This window comes from Cryptomeria japonica, chromosome 5, assembly GCF_030272615.1.
Source record: "Cryptomeria japonica chromosome 5, Sugi_1.0, whole genome shotgun sequence".
Lineage (NCBI taxonomy): Eukaryota > Viridiplantae > Streptophyta > Pinopsida > Cupressales > Cupressaceae > Cryptomeria > Cryptomeria japonica.
The window spans coordinates 380,051,582-380,075,404 of record NC_081409.1 but is presented as its reverse complement, the minus strand read 5'-3'; positions in this window follow the sequence as shown (position 1 = coordinate 380,075,404).

The window sequence follows — 23,823 nt, the reverse complement described above, 5'->3', positions numbered from 1 at the left end:
ATGCATGCATTGAATGCATGGCGGCATACTTTAAGAAACTGCCAGTTCCTGAAATGTTCACTCACTTTGAAAAAGCCAAAGAATGACATTACTCTACAATATGGTTCTACCTCTTCCGTATTTGGCAATAAATGCACTTCTCAAACATTAGAAACCATGGGACCCACCAATATTGAACCCAGATGAACACCTTGAACCTACTTCTTGAGCTTTCAAGTAGTTCAAGATGTACACCACGTCAAACTATTGACCACTTGCTGTGTTGAACACGTTGAACATATTTGAACCCTTTGAACCCAGTTCAAATAAGTTCAATACAAATGTTATATCACCGAATAGGAAAAACCTTTTGGAAGAGCCACTGCAAAATACTTAGAGAAAATGTTAGTACAAAAAACTTTTCCCTGAACACCTTCGAACCTATTGAACCTAAATGAACCTGTTGAACCCAGTTCAGAACAGTTCGACGTGTTCAAGGAGTTCAATCGATTGTCTGAACTTGACTTAAATGACTAGAAAAAGGATTTGAGGACGCATTAAGGACTTGAACCAAGGTCATATGGTGTGAACTAGGACTCCAACATAAAAGGAAAAAGATGAACCACTCTTGCCATGAAGAATAAATGATGCGGTAACAGGATAAAACTGAAAAAGTAACATTCTAGATCAGTGAAGGGAATTGTAAAGAATCAGTAGAAGAGGATAGGATACCTGTCCCAGATCCTATTCTACCTGAAGAACCTTTCCTAAAAGCAATTAAAGCCTTAGAAGGAAAATCCCTAGAAGGAGTGCCACGTTTTTATAGGAAAATGGAGCCTGAAGTAGTTATGGAATGGATTGAAGGATTGGACAATCACTTTGAGTGTGATGGAATTAGTGAAGCCCAAAAGGTGAAGGTAGCTGACTCTAGATTGAGAGGAGGAGCCTTGACTTGGTGAAAATTTATCCAAGAAGAAAGGCAAAAAGAGGGCAAGAACCAAATAGCCAGTTGGAAAGGAATGGCAGCCAAGGTGAGGGAAGCCTATATCCCTGAAGATTATGAAATCTAGTTGCACAAGAGGAGACAAAACTTGATGCAAAGAGACTTGGATGTGAGTAGATACACTAAGGAATTTCAGAAGTTGTGTGTGAGATCCAAGGTGGTAGAGGATGAGAGCATCAAGGTAGCTAGATACTTGAATGGCTTGAGATGGAATATTCAAAAGGAGTTGAGTTTGTTATGTCCTAACATCATGCATAAGTGCTATGAATTGGCACTAAAGGTGGAGGAAAAGAGAAAGAAGAAACAAGAACAAAGCAACAGAGGAGGAGGTGGAGGAAAAGATGGTAGAGGCCAAAGAGGTATTTTTGGTGGTAGAGGTGTTGACCAAAGGTCCCAAGGGGAATCCAAGTTGGTAGAGAAAAGTGGGGATACCAATAGAAAGAGTAGCTATAGAAGAAGGGGATCTAGTAACTCTAATAGAGGAAGGTCTAGTGGATCAGGAAGAGGGTCCTATTTTGCCACAATGAAGTGCTACAATTGTCATCAGCTTGGACACCTAGTCTATAGATGTCCAGAGAAATCCTCTTCATCTCAAGGAAGTGAAAGAAGAGTGACATATGCACAAGAAGATGCAAAAAGTAGAAAGACACAAGATGTGAGCTTAGCTCTTGAAGATGGAGAAAATTTAATGATGAGAAGAGCCTTGATTAAGGAGCCAATCAAAGAAGAACTTTGTTTAGAATAAAATGAAAGGCCTCTTGTAAGGTTTGTAGAGTGGTGATAGACTCAGGGTCTACTGACAACATTATGTCAGAGGAAGTAGTAAGTAAATTGAAGTAGAAAAGAATTCCACATAGTAATCCATATAGGGTCACTTGGCTCAACAAAGAGCAACATGTGGTAGTAAATGAACAAATATGGGTTGAGTTCAACATAGGTAGTTATAAGGATAAGGTCTTGTGTGACATCCTGCCTATGGATGCTTGCCATCTACTTCTTGGTAGACCATGGAAGTTTGACAGAAAGGCCATTCACAATGGAGAGAAGAACTTTTATTCTTTTCAAAAGGATGGAATTACATACCATATTCAGTCCCTATGTGATGAAGGAGAGACCAGAAAAACTAAAGGCCCAAATGTGTTATTGGTGGGTGAAAAAGAGTTCATTAACACTCTCAAGGAAGGAGAAGGAGTGGGGTTTTCTCTTATAGTGAAACCAAAGGAAGCAAAGCAAGAAAAAAAGGTTCAAATACCTCAAGAAGTGCAGCAGATACTAGACAACTTCAAAGCGATCATAAGTGATGGAGCACCAACAACTCTACCTCCCATTAGAGCCATAAGCCATCAGATTGATTTTATTCCAAGAGCATCATTACCCAACAAAGAAGCCTACAAGATGACTCCTGAATAGAACAAGGAAGTGGCTAGACAAGTCCAAGAATTGTTGGACCAAGGGTTGATAAAGAAGAGCATAAGTCCTTGTGTCGTACCTACAATGTTAACACCCAAGAAAGGAGGAACATGGAGGCTATTCATAGATTCAAGAGCCATAAATAGAATCACTATCAAGTACAGATTTCCTATCCCAATAATTTAAGACTGATGGATTGTTTGGGAGGTGCAAAGTACTTAACTAAGATTGATCTCAAGAATGGATACCACCAGATCAGGATAAAAGAATGTGATGAATGGAAAACGACCTTCAAAACTAATGAAGGACTTTATGAGTGGCTTGTTATGCCACTCGGTCTTAATAATGCTCCCAGTACATTCATGAAACTCATGAATGAAGTGCTAAAAGATTTTATTGGTAAATTTGTTGTTGTATACCTAGATGATGTTGGCATATGCACACTCCAATGAGACATTGTATGTGATTGAAGGTTTTGTCATTGATGGCAACCTTGCAATCTTATAGCACCGGCAAAGAAATTATACCAGCATCAGCAGATCACACTCTACACTGGCACTCAGGACACCGACACCGGCACAGAAGAAAGGAAGTATACCGGCACAGAGCCCGACAGGATTTTGTTATATTATATTTTGTTTATTATTGTAAAAATGTGTAAGCCAACTTGGCAAATTGTAAAATGACTCTTATATATAAAAGAGATCATTGTAGACATTTTGTGGGGGTAGTAGAAGTAGATAGGAAAATATTAGGCAGACCTATTATGCAAAATATAGGTCAAGAGGTATATGTAAAGAACAGAGCAGGAACCGGTACTAAATCTGGCATAGAAGATGCTATTGTAAAGAAGTACAAGATATTGGATTTGTATAATCCTTTTTGTAAGTCAGTGAGACTTCCCATTGAGGAGTGAGCTCTAGGGAATTGGCCTTCCTGCATGTGCAGGCCCCTATTGTAAGTAATATTCTCTTATTGGCTAGTGAGTGAATATTGTGGGTCACAAATGCCACCAAGGTTTTTACCACACTGGGTTTCCTCATTAAAATCTTGTGTTATGGTGTGTTTTTCATGTGGATGTTCTTGATTCTATTTATTGCATTATTTCTTGCATACTGGTACACTGTTATATTATGTTTTGCATGTTTTAAGTTAAGAAATTCTAATTACTGGTCAGATAATGATTCACCCCCCCCCTCTCAGTATCTGTGGGATCCCTAACAATTGGTATCAGAGCAAGGTCCTCTATTTTCAAAAACCTAACAGCTTGAGGAAGATCTTGACACCGGTAAAGATGGAAAATCTAATAAAGCAACTGGAAGGAGCTCTTACAGACTATGATGCAGAAAAGTTGAAAAATATCAAATTAGAAGATCATTTAAGAGCAGCTCAGGACATCATTCAGGCACTTCAAGAAAAAATTACTGTTGCAAGAAATAAGAGAAGAGAACTTTGTGAAAAATTACAAAATGAGAATGATGAAAAGGAATCACTTAATGATATGATAAACAAGTTGAAACAAGAGATCATGACAACAAAAAATGAAATGCAGGATATGACTATGAGATTTTGCAAAGAGATTGAGGATAGGAAGAAGAATGAAGAAGAATTGACTAGAAGACTAAGTGATGCAGCAAATGAGAACACAAGACTTAGCTCTGAAAATGACATGTTGAAAATAGATCTGATGCATACTCAGAATGACTCAAATGAACTGATGAGACAAAAAGAAGTCTTAGAAAGAGAACTAGAAACTGAAAATCAACACAAAGAAAAATTCAAGAAAAGTTTAGAGGAACTTGGCACCTTGCTGAAAAATCAAAAACCTAAAGGTGACACTTCTGGAATTGGCTTTGAAGTTGGTGAAAGCTCTGGCACTACAAATACTCAGGATCACAACAAACCAGTAAGACAACCTAATGCTTATAAATTCAATGGTAAATGATTTAACTGTAATAAGTATGGTCATATAGCAAATGAATGTAGATCTAGAAATTATCAGAATATCAACACACCCACTGGTCAATATTCTAAATGCAACAAAATTGGTCACAATTTTGAAAACTGCAGAATGAATGTGAGATGTTATGTTTGTGTAAGATTTGGGCATTTATCTAATGAATGTAGAACACAAACCGGTATAGGTTATGGGAAAGCTATTCAGAAGAATAATGTAACTTGTTATTCATGCAACAAAATTGGGCATATTGCTAAATTCTGTAGAAGTAAAGGAACACCGGTAGACAACAAAAAATCTAGCTTGAAAGGTAAAGAAAAAGTTGAAGAGGTTAAGAAAGAATTCTCAAAACAATGGATTAGAAAAGCTGATCTAAATAATGGGAATACTCCTCCATCGGTAGAACAAACCAATACTTCACTAGCAGAATAGAGTGATGCTTCACCAGAAGGACAGAGCAGTGCTCCATCGGCAGGAAGTTCTTCATCTAATTGAAGAAAATTTTCTTGAGGGTTTGGCAATCTATTGATACATGTGCTATTATTCCCTCGGTTAGAAGTCGGAAATTACTTATTACCGGCAAACAAAGTTAAGTGAATACTTAACTGACATGCAATTAATGTGGTAGATGGCGAAAAGACATTATAAAATTAAGGTTTTGGCTCCATTTCATTTCACCGAGATTTCAAATTTTTGAAGAGTGCAAAGATTCCGAGCTAAGGCATTTTGAGCAAGAAGCAAGAACACTCCAAGCAATCATCCATCTAAGATAGTAAAAGGTATTTAATCATGGCAACCACCTCTGCAATTGAATATATAGAAAACCCTACTATTGTTGAGGTAATAAAAAGACCTAGGTGCGTATTTCAGTTAGTTCCCGAGATAGCAAAGAAGGATGATACCTTAGGTGCTTTTTCTCAAATTCCTAAGGGAGTTGTATATGCTGAAGACCCCAGAATGCACATCCACTGCAACATTGAGGAATTAGGAGATGAGGAAATTAAAACCATGTATAAAACTATGATATTTGATAATACCAGAAATGTAAAGGATGAACACAAGATCATTGAGACCCTAGGATTTATAGAGATCCTTAGCATTCCTGAATTTCCAAAGGATGTGATTAGGATAGTCTTAAGCAAGGTACATGGAGAATTTTTCTGGTTAGATGCAATCCACAAGATCACCAAGGAAGCTATGAAAGCTGTCACAGGGTTACCGACCACTGGTAAAAGACCAGATAAAACCAAGAAAGTTTCAAATGACCTAGCTATAAACCTAACTGGTGCAACATTCGACAAGAGGTCTCTAAGAGTAAATGATGTAATAGATATCAATCTAAGATTCATCAGTATGATATTAGGGTATAAAGCTACTCATGCTAATAGACTTAATTCAGTTTCAAGTTTATGCATTAAGAGTTCTTATGATATGGTCACAGACAATGCAAAAATTGACATATGTGAGTGGTTAAAGGATGAATTAATTGAAAACCTTGGAAAGATCAAGAAGGACAAGAAAGGAACTTTCAGATTTGGAAATTTGTTAGTATGCCTAATGCTACATATAAAAAAATAGGTTCCTGGTATAGGTTACAAAGAACTTGGATATGACATACCGGTAGGCAAACAATTAACAGAACTATTCAATAACATGGGTGAGAACAAGGAAAGCAATATTAATGACTTCTTTCAAGCATTAAAGACCAAAATGAAGAAAAGAGTAAGGTTATCATAGAAGATTGTAGACAAATACAAAGATGAAATATGTTTTGTCATCAAGAAAGATGAAATCTGGATGGAAGCGGTCATCCCAAGGACAGTTTGGGTAACCGAGATGGGCTATGAAATAGATGATCACATAGTTGAAACATATGCTAAAGCACTTCTGGAAGCCCCCAGAGAACCTAAGGAAGAAGTATTTGGCAATGCAAAAAATATTGAAAGACAAATTCAATCAAAGAAAAGGGTGAAAAAGGTTGAGGCAGCTGTAAGGAAAGGGTCTAGACAAGCAAAAGCCATCAAAGAAGATGTATTGAAGAAAACCGGCATAACAGAGGATGAGTTAGCAGCTCCACAGCCTGAAACTCACCTATCACCGGTAGGTACTTCTTCAAGAAGTGACATGCCTGCAACTTTCAAAAGAGTTGTAAGAAAAAGAGATCCGTCACCGGCAACCACACCCTCACCCAGGAGGACAAGGCAAAAGCAGCAAGCAGTGAGATCTCCGGTAAGAAAGGCCACACCAAAGAAGAAACTGACACCCAAGAAGAAGAAAAGGACAAACAAAGACTTGGCCCCTCTTGATATACTGCTAAATGAAATCATAGAGGAAGGTAAACTAAAAAATATAGAGAAAATTTATGACACTCTAACAGCTGATGAAAAAGAGCAAGTTGAAAATAGTGTTATATTGCACATGGATATGTACAAGAAATTTTTTATGGAAGTAGTCAATGAAATACCAGATGAATTATTCAAAAGACTAGAGGCAAGAAGACAAGCAGTGATAGAATTGGATAAGAAAATAAAAATTGAAAAGCTACTTGCTATATATCTAGTAAACTCTCCACAAGAAATTGATGATTTGATTGCAAAGGCCAACCGGTCAGTATTCTCTACTGCACACCAACATATTGCACTAATGGCAGGAAGAGTAAGTGAGGTAACAAAAGAAATAGAAAATGGATGGGATATATTCCCGGTTGAGAAAGAAAAGCAGGAAGAATACAGGAACCCCAAGCCTATCAAAGTCTATCGGAAAGACAAAGATAAGGGTAAAGGAAAGGTTGGTGGCCCTCCTAGTATCAAAATAAAAGATAACTTATCCCCACCACCTCTGATTACTCCACCAGTAACAACTATTGAAGATCAACCGACAGCCAAGAGTATGGATGTAGAGGATAATAATCCTAATCCTGAAGTCCTATATACTGTGAATGTTGATACTCAGAAGATAAACATAGTAGTAGACAAAGATACAATAGAAAAGACAGATATGGCTAACGAGCCTCCGGTGACTAAGGAAACTGATAAATTGGTAGAAGATAAAGAGCTAAAGGTAGAGACTGAGAAACAGATTGAGGAAATAAAACATACAGAGAAACAAACAAAGCTAAAGGCTCTAAAACAACAACAACTGGAATAGGTACATAAAGAAACAGTGCCACTGACAACTAGTGAAGTTGGAAAACCATTGCTTAAAGAAATGCAGACACAAACTGACCTACCAGAGGTCAATACAAGCTTGGTTACTTCCATCAGTACTTAGATTGTTGACTCATCATCAAGCTTCAAATCAACCAATGTGACTGAGGTACTACTTGATTCTATCAAGAAAATAACCGACTGCAGCTCACAGGCTTACAAAGCAATTGATGATACCATACCAATTTTGAAGGTAATTGCTCCTAACTATAATATAGATAACAAAGATTCTTTAGGACAATTGGATACACTGTGTAAATATATCTCAGAAAACATTGAGAAAATAAAAGAAGAGTCAGTAAAGGATAAAGTAGAAGTTGAAAAACAAAAATTCTTTGATGAGCAAATAAAGAAGTGTAATAGAGATTTTGACACACTTCTACCAGAATTATGTACTTTGTTGAAAGAGTACAAAAATTTGTACAAAGATACCTATAATACAAACTTTTTGACTGTAGATATTGACAAGAAAATGAGCAAGGTACAGGATGAGATCAATAAACTTGCAGATAGTTTTGTCAACTCACCTGATACACTATCAATTTTTGAGGAAAAGATAACAAATTTTGAGGAAGAACTACTCAAATTGGAAAGAGAAAAAGAAAGAATGATAAGTAAGGAAAAACATTTGAGATCCAAACTAAGTCCAAGATTGGACTATCTAGCATCTCTGCAGAAGGAAATTTCTAAGGCAATAATACAGGGAAGCAAAACATCGGTAGAGCATTTGCAGCATCTCACCGGTACAATGAAGAGAACAAAAACAACAATAAAGGATAGCAAGAAGTTTATGGATAGTATAAACTTGATTTTGGGAGATCTTTTTCAAATTATAACTACCCAGCTACAAGGTTGAAACCACAAACTCTACTGACATCTTGACAACCTTTGCCATTGATGCCAAAGGGGGAGTAGTGGGATGAGAAAATTCAAATCACAAGACAGGAATCATATGCTCAGGGGGAGCTCTCACATTTTTGGTAACATTTTTGGACTACACATTTTTGGATACTTTTTGAAATTTCTCATGAGCGTTGCCATCAATACCAAAGGGGGAGATTGTTGGCATATGCACACTCCAATGAGACATTGTATGTGATTGAAGGTTTTGTCATTGATCCCAACCTTGCAATCTTATGGCACCGACAAAGGCATTATACCGGCATCAGTAGATCACACTCTACACCAGCACTCAGGACACCAACACCGGCATAGAAGAAAGGAAGTATACCGGCATAGAGGCTGACATGATTTTGTTATATTATATTTTGTTTATTATTTTAAAAATGTGTAAGCCGACTTGGAAAATTGTAAAATGACTCTTATATATAAAAGAGATCATTGTAGACATTTTGTGGGGGTAGTAGAAGCAGATAGGAAAATATTAGGCAGACCTATTATGCAAAATATAGGTCAAGAGGTATATGTAAAGAATAGAGTAGGAACCGGTATTGAATCTGGCATAGAAGATGCTATTCTAAAGCAGTACAAGATATTGGATTTGTATAATCCTTATTGTAATTCAGTGAGACTTCCCATTGAGCAATGAGCTCTAGGCAATTGGCCTTCCTGCATGTGCAGGCCCCTATTGTAAGTAATATTCTCTTATTGGCCAGTGAGTGAATATTGTGGGTCACAAATCCCACTGAGGTTTTTCCCACACTGGGTTTCCTCATTAAAATCTTGTGTTATGGTGTGTTTTTCATGTGGATGTTCTTGATTCTGTTTATTGCATTATTTCTTGCATACTGGTACATTGTTATATTATGTTTTGCATGTTTTATGTTAAGAAATTCTAATTACCAGTCAGATATTGATTCACCTCCCCCTCTCAGTATCTGTGGGATCCCTAACAGATGATATCTTGACTTTTAGTAGAATTAAAGAGGAACATATAGAGCATCTTAGTATTGTCTTGCACAAATTGTATGATGAGCAACTAACAATAAACTTGGAGAAGTGTGAGTTTATGAAGCAGGAACTTGTCTATCTTGGATTTGTAGTTTCAAGAGGAGATTTGAAGATGGACACATCAAAGATGGAAGCCATCACAAATTGGCCAACACCAAAGATAGGAAGTGAAGTAAGAAGTTTTCATGGTTTGGCACAGTTCTACATGAAGTTTATCAAAGGGTTTAGTGAGATTTGTGCACCCATGCTGGATACCATCAAAGGAGGAGTTAAAACTAAGTTTCAGTGGACCAATGTAGCTAACAAAGGGTTTGAACTTTTCAAACAAAAGTTAGATACACAACCAATACTCATTCTTCCTATTTTTGATAAGTTGTTCACAATTGAATGTGATGCAAGTAATATAACAGTTGGTGTTGTTTTGAGTCAAGAGAATAGGCCTGTATCTTTCTTTAGTGAGAAGCTCAATGATGCCAAAAGAAGTATTCATCCTATGATCTCGAGTTGTATGCTCTTGTCCAAAATCTTAGGAAGTGGAGGAACTACTTGTTACCTAAAGAGTTTGTTGTTTACACAGATAATCAAGCTTTAAGTTTTCTGAATTCACAAGATAAGTTGAGTCATAGGCATGTTAAATGGGTGGAGTATTTGCAGTCATATACTTTTTCCATTAAGCATAAGAAAGGATAGTGTAATAAAGTAGAAGATGCTTTGAGTAGAAGGCTATTAACACTACAAGAAGTGCAGATTCGGAGTATTGGAGTTGATTACTTCAAGGATTTGTACCCCAATGATGAAGATTTTGCAGCCATTTACAAGGTTTGTCAAGAATTTCAGAATCACTTTCATAGTGAATATGCTGATTTTACTTTGTAGAATGGTTTGCTGTTTAAAGGTGGACAATTGTGTATTCCCAAAGGATCGATGAAGGAAAATATGATCCAAGAAAAGCACAATGGATGTTTGAGTGGTCATTTTGGCCTTAATAATAAGACATTGGAACTTGTTCAAAGGTTCTACTATTGGCCCATAATGCAGAGGGATATCAAAAGGTATGTTGAGTAGTGTATGATTTGTCAAAAAGCTAAAGGTACAACTACTAATGCTGGTCTTTATCAGCCATTACCTATTCCTACAAGGCCATGGGAATTTGTAAGTATGGATTTTGTGGTTGGATTACCCAAAACTAAGCTTGGATGTGATAGCATTTTTATTGTTGTTGACAAATTCAGTAAAATGGCACATTTTGTTCCTTGTAAAACTACTCATGATGCTAGTCACATTGCACACTTATTTTTCAAAGTGGTTATAAGAATCCATGGTTTGCCAGTTAGTATTGTTTAAGATAGAGATGTCAAATTCCTTGGACATTTTTGGAAAACTCTTTGGAAAAGACTGGGAACTAACTTGTCTTTTGGTTCAGCCTATCATCCCCAAACAGATGGTCAAATAGAGGTGGCCAATAGGACATTTGGAAACCTTTTAAGATGTTTGACAAAAGAATATGGATAGAGTTGGGATCAGGTTCTTCACCAGGTAGAGCTTGCATACAATGACAGTGTCAACAAGTCTACTGGGAAGAGTCCTTTTGAGATAGTGTATGGTATGCACCAATGAGGTGTTATGGAATTACTAGATCTTTGTAATCTATCACACAGAAGTGATCAAGCTTATGATGTTGCTCAATCTATGAAGGAGGTTCACGACCAAGTAAGGCGAGCTCTCCAAGATTCTTCACAAAAGGTTAAAGCCAGAGCTGATGCCACACGGAGAGATGTGTAATTTTCAATTGGAGATTTGGTGATGGTACATTTTAACAAGGCTCAAATTTAGAAAGGGGTTCCCAGCAAGCTACAAATAAGGAGAATAGGCCCATGTAAATTTTTAGCCAAGTATGGCTCTAATTCCTATAAGATTGATTTGCCATCTGATATTGCTTTATCTCCCATTTAGAATGTCGCAGATTTGGTTGTCTACAAGGGACAACTTCCCAAGGAGGATGTGCAAGTTTCAGATGTCCAATAGTCACTTTCTGACCTGCCCTTACTTTCTTCTTCCATGCCTCAGGCTGAGAAAGTGTTGGATTCCTGCGTACTCAAGAAGACTAGACAATAGGTCTACATGGAACATTTGGTCAAATGGATGCATAAACCTGATTCTAAAGTGACCTGGGTCCCTGAATTAGACTTTGTTAAATCGATAATTGATCTTTCCTTGTTGTCGAGCACAGTCACTTGACTTCTTTGTTTTTGGGGGAGTATGGTGTAGGAGTACCTAAGGGTTGAAATGCCCTTAACCAGTTTTGGCTTGTGAGACCTTCCAGTGGTCATGTAAATACATAAGGACTGGCTCTAGTCCATTTGTTTGGTTGTTTAATTTGTAATTTTTAAAATTTTCTTATCGGCAAGACCTACCCTGATTGGCAAGTCTTACCCTGATGAGTTTGCCAGAGTTTGGAGTGGTTGTATCGGGTATCGGCAGGATTGGTTCACACTTACCCCGATGACCTGATTAGTCATGAGTGCTCGGAGTATTGTTATCAGATATCAGGGGAAGTAGTTTCAAGTTACCCTGATGAACCGATGAGAAAGCATAGGCATGGAGTGGAGCCATCGGGTATCAAGAGGAGCTATTTCATGTTACCCCGATGACTCGATGAGTAAACATTGGCTTGGAGCATGCTCGATGAGGGTTGCTATCAGAGATTGGCAAGAGTAGTTTCATGCTACACTGATGACCTGATGAGACTACCTCGCTTGCTAGGTTGTCATCGGCCATCGAAGTCAGGTTTTGAAGTCTTTCTGATGACCCGATAGGAAGTGCAGAGTGCAGAAAGTTGTCATCAACCAATGGAAGACAAGTTTTGAAGTCTCCCTAATGACCCAATGGAAAATGCAAAGTGGTGTTTGCTGTCATCGATCATCAGTAGTCCCATTTTGGTGTTACACCGATGACCCGATAGGAAGTGCGAAGTGTTGGAGGTTGTCATTGGTCATCAGTAACCTTGCTTGGATTCTACCCTGATGACCCGATGGAACTTGAAAAATAGTTGCCACTGAAAACCGTTGGTAATGAGATTTACCTCGTCCAATAGGAGGAGTTCCCAATAGAGGATGGAATGTTTAAAAAGACCCAACGAGCATTTGTAAGAGATTGGTGGCCTCAGAGAACAAATCTATTTTTTTGAATAGCAAAAGAGAAGTCTATTTTCTGGTTTCCAATTCAGAGTTGAATTTTTGTTTGTGAATTGCAAATAATGTTTTAGAATCTTTAAGTTCACAAATGATTTTAATGTAATTGTTTCTTTTCTCTGTTTTGTGAGTTACTAGTTTGAGCCCGTGAATAAGCTCGGGAGTTGTAAATAAAGCTTTCCATTTCTATTTTTGTTCCATGTTTTCAATAATCATATGGCTCTAACTTGAAACTCCACAAGATCATTGGAGATTGTCAAGCAGAGCTAGATATGTATAGTAGGTTTTCATTTGAAAGAGACCAAGAAATGGCAATCACCTTTTTTGCATACTGAGCCTAGGCAAGCTTGGTGATAGTTCGACTAGGTATCAGTAATTTGAAGGAGATAACTTGCAGGGGAAGGAAAATGTTGAGAACTGGAAGAAGATCCAGAAGGCTACAAGCCTAAAATCGAGACATTGTGTAACCAAAGGGGGAAACTTTGCTAAACCAAACAAGATGGGTGGTTTTGCAAAGAGAGAAAGAATGTGTGTTTCCTTCACCCCTGCAAGGATTTAGTGAACAAGCTTAATTTGTGAGCTTGAGGAAGGTGAGATAAGAAAACAAATGGTAGGGAAGCCCTTAGAAGTCTAGAGGGGTAGACTTGGAACCCAGAAAGAGATAGAAGCAAACCATCAAAGAAACCTAATTGATGACAAACTAGGTAGCCTCCCTATCAGTGTCAAATTTTATAGAAGATCTAAGAGAGATGCAATTGTAGCCATTGCGTCGGTAGCTCAATTGTGATCTCGTGGTACTTGCTCAAATGTGGTAGTTGTAAATGATTCTTTGAAACTATCCACCATCCTTTTGTACAACATGAGTTTATCATCCTTTGTTTGGTATTCATCGGGGACTTGTCAGATGACCAGCTGGGAATCTCCATATACTTGTGTCTCTTTCAAATGCCACTATATGGCCAATCTGAGTCCTATGATCAAGGCCTCATATTCTTTTATATTATTTGTGAATGGGAAAGTGAGCCTGTAGGACTTCAGAATGATGTCACCTTGAGGTGTGATAAAAAGAACACCTACCCCCGAGCTATGTCTGGTGTATGAGCCATCAAAATAGAGATTCTAGGGTTGTTTAGCTGTGATCATGAAGATTTCTTCATCCAAAAAGTTGGAAATAAGAGGATGGTCACCTTTGAGAGGTACATCAGCCAACTGATCTACAATAACCTATCCCTTGATAGCTTTGTGGTCCACATACTCAATATCAAATTCACTCAAGATCTTAACCCACTTGGCCAAGCGACATGTCACTGCTGCCTTGTTGAGTAGGTACTTGAGTGGATCTATCTTGGCAATTAGTTGTAATTTGTGCGTTAACATGTAGTGCCTCAATTTGGTGGCTGCCAAGATCACTACTAGGCAAGCTCGCTCAATAGGTGTGTAATTGAGTTCATAACCTACCAGTGTTCAAAAGATGTAGTAGACTGTTGGTATTATGGATATGTTGCATTGGTTTTGTCATTTATGTCAACACTTATCCTTCTGTATATCTTTGGTTATGTTCATTGGCAAGTTCAGTGACTTATGCACAGTCGCCGATATTTGGCTCACCGACACTGAGGATGACTTGTTATCATCTGGAGATCACTTGGTTATGTTGAAGACATGGTTTGGACACTTGGTTTTGGTGATTTGGTTATTGGTCTATTCAGGTTGGCATATTTGTTGTTACCGGAAAATTGGTCTAGGTTATGGACCAGCATGCGTTATCTATTCCAGACCAGCATGGCACATTATGGAGATGGTTTAATCAATTGGTATTGTTATTGATCTAACATGATGCATCGCATATTGACTTACTTGTTGTAATTGATTTTATTGTAATATTATTAGTGAGCTGACCTACACATTTGGTATTAGGTTTTGGTATATATGTAAGATCTCATTTGTGAGATAATGTAAGAAAGAAGCAAGAAGGTAGAAGGAAGAAAAGGTATATGGTTATGGTATTGTAATATGGTATGTGTGAATATTGAAGATCATATAAGAAGACCATAGAGAAGGACATAATCAGAGCTTAACCAGTATTGAATCCAACATTGGATATGCTACTTTGAGCAGTACATTATCATTGGATTTAATCATCCAATTGTAGTCAGTGTGACTCCTATTTTGTGATTGAGCAGTGAGCTCTAGGCAGTTGGCCTTTATGCATGTGCAGACCCCATTTGTATACACATACTATATGTAAGAGTATCATTTGATTGTGGGTAAGGTTTCCCACCGTGGTTTTTTCCCTTATAGGGTTTCCACATACAAACCTCTGTGTTATGTGTTATGGATGTTGTTTCTCTTTCTGTTTCATGCATTAAATTTCACCAATATTGATATTAACTGTTAATCTGTTAACTGGCATTAAGTTTGGTTTACCGGTATTATGTATCAAGTTTGATTAAGTTATATTTGGGTTGAAATAAATAGACAACTGATTCACCCCCCCCCCCTCTCAGTTGCCTCTGGGTCCTAACAAGATGGAAAAACTTTTGGTATTATGGATATGTTGCATTGATTTTGTCATTGATGTCAACACTTATCAACACTTATCCTTTTGTAGATCTTTGGTTATGTTCACCGACAAGTTCAGTGACTTATGCACAATCACCAGTGTTTGGTTCACTGGTAGGTTATATTGTTCACCGGCATTGAGGATGACTTGTTATCATCTGGAGATCACTTGGTTATGTCGAAGACATGGTTTGGACACTTGGGTTTGGTGATTTGGTTATTGGTATAATCATGTTGACATATTTATTATTACTAGAAAATTGGTCTAGGTTATGGACCGACATGCGTTATCTATTCCAGATCAGCATGTCATGTTATGGAGATGGTTTAATCATTTGGTATTATTGTTGAGCTGACATGATGCATTGCATCTTGACTTACTTATTGTAATTGATTTTATTGTAATATTCTTAGTGAGACGACCTACACATTTGGTCTTAGGTTTTGGTATATATGTAAGATCTCATTTGTGAAATAATGTAAGAAAGAAGCAAGAAGGTAGAAGGAAGAAAAGGTATATGGTTATGGTATTGTAACATGGTATGTGCGAATATTGAAGATCATATGAGAAGACCATAGAGAAGGAGATAATCAAAGCTTAACTGGTATTGAATCCAGCATTGGAGACACTACTTTGAGTAGTACATGATCATTGGATTTAATCATCAAATTGTAGTCAGTGTGACTCCTATTTTGTGATTGAGTAGTGAACTTTAGGCGGTTGGCCTTTCTACATGTGCAAACCCCATTTATATACACATACTATCTGCACTAGTATCATCTGATTGTGCGTAAGGTTTCCACCGTGGTTTTTCCCCTTACAGGGTTTCCACGTACAAAGCTCTGTGTTATGTGTTGTGGATGTTGTTTCTCTTTCTGTTTCATGCATTAAGTTTCACCGGTATTGATATTAACTATTGATTTGTTAATTGACATTAAGTTTGGTTTACTAGTATTATGTATCAAGTTTGATTAAGTTATATTTGGGCTGAAATAAATACACAACTGATTCACCCCCCCCCCCCCCCCCCTCAGTTGCTTCTGGGTCCTAACAATCGATATCAAAGCTAAGTCCTCTTTCTGTAGAAGTTTAACAACTTGGGGAGATTCTATGGAAACTAACTTTTTCAGGAAGCACAGTCCAAAACTTGAAGGAACTAACTATGGTATATGGAAGATCAGAATGGAGACACATTTGAATTGCATTGGAAGAGACATATGGGATGTTACACAGAATAGCTATATTGGTCCTACACCGAATCAACCTAATCCACCTACATTGGGTAAGGATCAAGAGAATGATTGCAAAGCAAGAGAAGCACTTTTGAGTGCCTTGTCAGATCAGAAAATCATGGGATTATCAGACTGATCTACTACTATTTGAGATAAATTGGAAACATTAAATGAAGGAGATACCACTATCAAAATTGCAAAACTAGAATGCTTCTAGGTCAGGTATGAAAATTGAAGAAGATGAAAGAATTTTTTCTTTTATAGAAAGCGTTAATGAAATTTTTTTGGGAATACAATTCTATGGAGGTTCCTTAAGTAAAGATGAAATTGTTTCTAAATTTTTAAGAGCATTGCCACCGGCATACAAAATGAAAGTAACTACTATTAATGAGTTAAGAACTATGCCTAATACATCAGTATCTAGAGATACCTTGGTTGGAAAACTTTCGACATTTGAGCTTGAGTAATTTGGCCCTATTGCTACAATTAAGACAGATTTAGCCTTAAAAGCATCATCATCTGCAACATCTTCATCATCGGCTGATAAATCTGATTGGAAAGCACTTTATGCAAGATAACTTGAAAACATCAAGAGGGAAATTGAATAACTGGAAGAACTTGAAGCACTATTTGCAAAGAAAATGCCTAAAGGTCCTATTGGAAGTAAGTATGAAGGTAAATCACCCTTTAAATGTTTTAACTACAATAAAGTTAGTCATATGGCATCTAGATTTCCTGACAGACATGCAATATTGAGAGAAGAAGCTAAAAGAACATATAAGCCTAACCCTAAATATCAAAGATACAGATTTAAGAAGAATAGAGACAAATCATATTACTATGTTGATGAAGGAGTTACTGATGATTTTGATGAAGAACCAACAAACAATGGATGGGCTTTTGTTGCAATAATAGAAGATCAACCGACACTTACTGTTCCACTGGTACAGCGGGCCCTGGCAACTAAAATTGAAGCAAAGGATGAATGGATTATAGATTCCAGATGTTCACATCATATGACTGGTGATAAAAGTAAATTCTTATCTTTTCAGGAATACAATGGAGGTCTAGTAAGATTTGGAGATGAGAAAGATTTCTTGATCAGAGGAAAACGCACTATATCTTTTGATGGTAAGAACAATACTGACAATGTTTATTATGTTGAAGGTTTGAAGCATAATCTTTTGAGTGTTGGTCAATTAGTTGAAAAAGGATTTCAGCTACAGTTCAAGAATGGTAAATGCAAAATCATGAACATAACTAGTTTGGAGATTGCAACTGGTAATCAGACTAGAGGTAATATCTTTCATTTGAATAACAATGAAAAGACATGCTTGATTGCACATATTCATGAAAGTTGGTTATGGCATAAAAGACTCTGTCATCTGAATTTTTATTGCGTTGTAAATATTAGTTCATCTAAGGCAGTAAGGGATTTACCTAAGATTGTAAGACCTCATAATCTGATATGTAAGGAATGTCAAATGGGAAAGTAAGTTAGAACAACTTTCAAGAGTATTTTTGAGAAAACCAATGATGTTCTTGATTTAATTCATATTGACTTATGTGGTCTGACAAGAACAAGAAGTCTACAAGGAGATGGATACTTTATGCTAATCATTGATGATTATTCTAGAATGTGTTGGGTTACTTTTCTCAAGGAGAAATCATAAGCTTTTGGGAAATTCAAATTATTCAAGGCACTTGTAGAGAGTGAAATCGGTAAGAAAATCAAATTTTTAAGATCAGATCAAGAAGGTGAATTTACATCTAAGGAGTTCAATACATTTTGTGAAGTGAATGGAATTAGAAGACAACTATTAGCACCCCAAACACCTCAACAAAATGGAGTTGAGGAAAGGAAGAATAAAACTATTCTAGATGTAGCTAGAAGCATGATATCAAATGAAAATCTACCTCATGTGTATTGGAGAGAAGTAGTGAATACAATGGTTTACACTTTCAACAAAGTTCACATCAAAGGTGAAACCGATAAGACACCCTATGAATTATGGTTCGGTAATATTCCTACTCTTAAGTACTTCAGAATATTTGGAAGCAAATGTTTCATTAGGAGAGATGAGTATATTAGTAAATTTGATCCTAGAAGTGATGAAGGAATATTTCTTGGTTATTCATCTAAGAGCAAAGCATACAGATGTTTTAATAAAAGATTATAGAATATCATTGAGAGTGCAAATGTGAAGATAAATGAACACTTTAGAAGAGATTCAAGGTCTATGGATTATAAACCTGTAGTTGAGATAATAACAAATGAACCTATATAGAGTGAACTGGTACAGAATATTGATCCAATCACACCAGCATCATCAAAAAATTCCACAATGACTGAAGAACAACAACAAGTGAACACACCCAAGTATGTAAGAGTAAATCACTCTGAAAGTCAGATAATTGGGAATAAGTATCAAGGAGTTATGACAAGAGGAAGACTGGCAAATGAAGAGGTATGCTTAATTTCTCAAATTGAACCAACATCTGTCATTGAGGCATGTGAAGCTAAACATTGGATTAAAGCTATGGAAGATGAATTGGAACAAATTGAAAAGAACAATACATGGACATTGGTTCCCTGGCCTAAAAATAAAAATGTAATTGGAACTAAATGGGTATTCAGAAATAAACTTAATGAATATGGTAAGGTAATTAGAAACAAAGCAAGATTAGTGTGTAAAGGCTATTCACAAAAAGAAGGAATTGATTACAATGAAACCTTTGCACCGGTAGCTAGAATTGAGGTAGTCAGATTATTTCTTGTATTTGCAGCACACAATAACTATAATGTATATCAAATGGATGTTAAATGTGCATTTCAGAATGGTGATCTTGAAGAGGAAGTTTACATTGAATGACCTGGGGGATTTTCATTAACAAATGATAAAGATATGGTTTGCAGATTAAGGAAAGCTTTATATGGATTGAAGCAAGCTCCTAGAGCTTGGTATGCTAGATTTGACAAATATCTTTTGAAGCTTGGTTACACTAAAGGTAATACTAACATCAACTTATATTTTAAAGTGACTAATGAAGACATCTTGGTTATTGAAGTTTTTGTTGATGACATCATTTTAGGAGGAGAAGATGGATTGTGTAAAGACTTTTCTAATAAGATGCAGGAAGAATTTGAAATGTCTATGATTGGGGAGATAAAATTCTTTTTAGGATTGCAGATTTCATAGACTGATAAAGGTATATTCATATGTCAATCAAAGTGATGCAGAGCCCTTGTGACCACGGATACAAAAAAGGACTCCAGCAATCATACCAAGACTCTAAGGGGTGGTTTAGAATAGGTTTATTTGGTTACATACCATTTCTTCTCTTAATCATCTTTGACAATGCTCAAACCCCACACCCTTCTCCAATGATCATCCAAGACTCTTTAGGGCCACACCACCCAACAAGGGTTGAGACTCTTCCCAAGGTAAATATGACTTATAGGGATTTGTTATACCATCCCCTAAGCCAACAAACCACTATCCAATCATTGGAATTGAGTCACTAACAAAGTTTAGTGTTGCTGCTATAAATGGGACTGTCATGCCTAGTAGCCCAGCCAAACTGAAAAATTAAGATTTCTTCCTAATTTCCCAAATGACCTCTACAACTAAGAGTTGATTTTTTTTAATTAAAGTGATTTCCAAAGGATTCCAAAAGGGTTTGGGCAGATCCAATGTCTAAGGGTTATAAACCCAATTTCACTCCTAGGCCAAATAGCCCTAATTAGGCCACCCTAACAAAGGAAGTGTGCTATAAAAGTGCTGCCCCAAAAAATTAATACTTGGAACATGTAGAGGGAATGGAAATAACATAAATCACCAAGTTTCAGACCCTGGTTACACTTCTAACTTCATTCATGGAACTGGTTGCACAATGAGACTAGGTGGCCACATAGAGATGTCCACCCTAACACAGAAATCCCTCACCTTTACCTGCTTCTTTCCTGAAAAAGGCCATTAAAATATTAATTTACATGGTCTTACCTTGCTTCAACCCAAATTCCATTCAAAACCAATGAGGTATCAGCAAGAAAACTTCATTTTTCCTTCAAAACCTAGGCAAAACTGTCAAATCCGGGTTACTTCCAGTAAAATGCAGATATCTCCACTTCCAGAATGAATCAAGACCTCATATTAGACTCATTTGAAATTTTATTCAACTATCTAAAACATACCACTGGTTTTATGCTTCCAAGAAATCCTTACTATATGGAAAATGGAAAATAGAAGCAAATTGCAGGAAAAATCACAGTTTTATTGAGTTTTTGAATCCCAACTTTTACCTTCCACATTCAACAACCCTGCCAAAGGTTGTATTTTGACCTTTTATGACTCTTAAAATAGTTACCAACTGATTTTTGAAACCAACATGGTGGTTTGGAGGAAGTTACAAATTTGGGTTAAAAGTTGTCATAGTTGCTTGACAACTTTTGACAATTTTTGACATTTTGTCCTCCTAAACACACCAAGACACTAATTGACCCCTAAGACACTTAAAACTCTTCAAATGCACTAAAAATGCCTTCAAGGCATGAATAACCCCAAATTCCATATACCCAAGGTGTTTTATAACACACCTACCTAAGGTATTGGCTTACAAGGTAGGGTATGATTATTACAATAAAGAAAAACATCAAATATGCAAATAAGACATAAATCCTACTAAACTCCATCACCTATGTTTTCTCCTCAAGATCACTTGGTGGTTGATGTGTAGATGCCCCTACATCATACTCCTGGGGATAAGAAATCTCAAGTCCACTTGAGATGAGCTGTTGCAAGGTGGTGCCATGAGTTTGAATCTGTTGTTCATCCATCCATACAGCCTCAGTATCAGGTTTGCCTCTCCACTTGACCAAATATTGTTTGTATTCTTTGTTCCTTGTCTTCTTGACCACTCTAGTGTCCAACACATTCTCTAGAGTAGGTGGTTCATGCTTGGGAAAGTTTTCATCAGCCTGCTGCTCCAAAACATCATCACCTATAGCTGCAACATCAGAACTTTTATATGGTGTTAGATCACAAACATTAAATATGGGTGACAACCCCAACCCATTGGGTAATTGCACTTCATAAGCATTAGATCCACATTTATTCAAAATGGAACAAGGTCCAATCTTCTTTTGCATCAATTTTGTGTGTTTCCCCTTTGGCAACCTCTCCTTCCTAAGATAGACCCATACAAGATCTCCAACATCAAAACTCAAATCTCTTCTTTTCTGATCTGCATGTTTTTTATATTGTTCACTAGATTTTTGAAGACTCAACCTAACTTGTTCATGAACTTCCTTGATTGCTTCAGCAAAAGCTTCTCCATCAGCACTGATTGGACTATTAGAAGGCAGATTTCTAAGTTCCAAAACACCTCTTGGATTCAAACCATACACAATCTGAAAAGGGGACTTACCAGTACTCCTATTGATGGTATCATTGTATGAGAACTCAGCCTATGGTAGGATAATATCCCACTTCTCTCCATGCTCTCTTGTCAAACACCTAAGAAGATTTCCAAGGGTCCTATTGACAACTTCAGTTTGTCCATCTATTTGGGGATGGTATGCAGATGAAAAAGACAAGTTTGTACCTAGCTTTCTCCATAGAGTACGCCAAAAATGACCTACAAACTTCACATCTCTATCTGAAGCAATGTTGAGAGGTAATCCATGGATTCTTACCACCTCTTTGAAGAAGAGTGTTGCAATATAGGAAGGATCATTTGTTGACTTGCAAGGGAGGAAGTGTGCCATCTTGCTAAATCTGTCCACAACAACAAAAACACTGTCAAATCCTCTTTGAGTTCTAGGTAACCCCATGACAAAATCCATGCTTACAGTCTCCCATGGTTTAGATGGAATAGGGAGTGGTTGATACAAGCCTGCATTAGTAGACCTCCCTTTAGCCTTTTGACATACTACACAAGATTCCACATATTTTCTGATTTCAGTCTGCATCCTTGGCCAAAAGTAGTGTCTCCTCACAAGTTCTAGGGTCTTATCTAACCCAAAATGACCTGCCATTGCCCCATTGTGTTTCTCCTTGATAATATTCAACCTCATTGAGCATCTAGGGATGCATAGTTGACCTCCTTTGAACAACAATCCTTCCTGCAGCAAAAACTCAGAAAATTCCACATTATATCTATCATCCAAATGAGTACAAGAGGCATAGATCTCACCAAAATCTGCATCATGTTCATACATGGTCTTTAAAGCATCAATTCCAACACTTTCCAACTGAATATGAGACAATGTCAATACCCTACGGCTTAAGGCATCAGCAACCTTATTGGTGACTCCTTTCTTATGCTTCAAGGAAAATGTAAAGGCTTGTAGGGTCTCTACCCACTTCATATGCCGGTGATTCAATTTTTCTTGACTATTGATGAAACTTAAGGCCTTGTTATCAGTGAAAACCACAAATTCTTTGGGCAACAAGTAGTGTCTCCATTTCTTTATGGACTGGACCAATGCATACATCTCAAGGTCATATGAGGAATACCTCTTCTTAGCATCATTTAGTTTTTCACTATAGAAAGCAATAGGTCTCCCTTCTTGGCTCAAGACAGCCCCTATAGCTACATGGCTAGCATCACACTCAATCTGAAAAACCTTGTTAAAATCAGGGAGGGCTAGGACTGGTTGTGCTGCTACCTTCTTCTTAAGAAGTTCAAAAGAGTCATCTGCTGCTTGGGTCCACACAAATTTACATTTTTGCCCCCCTTTTATGGTTTCAAGCATAGGTGCACAAACCTGACTGAAACCTTTTATAAACTTTCTATAAAATGTTGCAAGACCATGAAAACTCCTAACATCATTCAAACCTCTAGGAGTAGGCCAAGTGAGTATAGCTTTTACCTTATCCTGATCCATTTTGAGTTCACCTTGTGAGATGACAAAACCAAGGTAAATGATCTCCTCCTGCATGAACAAACACTTGTCCAAATTGATCATTAGTTGCTCATTATGTAACCTCCTCAAAACCAATTCTAGGTGCTGCATGTGCTATTCCTTGGTGCTGCTAAAAATCAGAATATCATCTAGGTAGACAATCAGAAACTTGCTGATAAAATCACTCAACACTTCATTCATTATCCTCATAAAAGTTCTAGGAGCATTGGATAGGCCAAATGGCATCACTTTCCATTCATATAAACCCTCATTAGTCTTGAAGGCTGTTTTCCATTCATCTCCTGGCCTTATCCTAATTTGATGATATCCACTTTTAAGATCTATTTTAGAAAAATATTTTGCCCCTCCTAGACAATCAAGTAGGTCTTCAATTCTAGGCATAGGGAATCTATACCTTATAGTTATCTTGTTGATGGCTCTTGAGTCCGTGCAAAGCCTCCAAG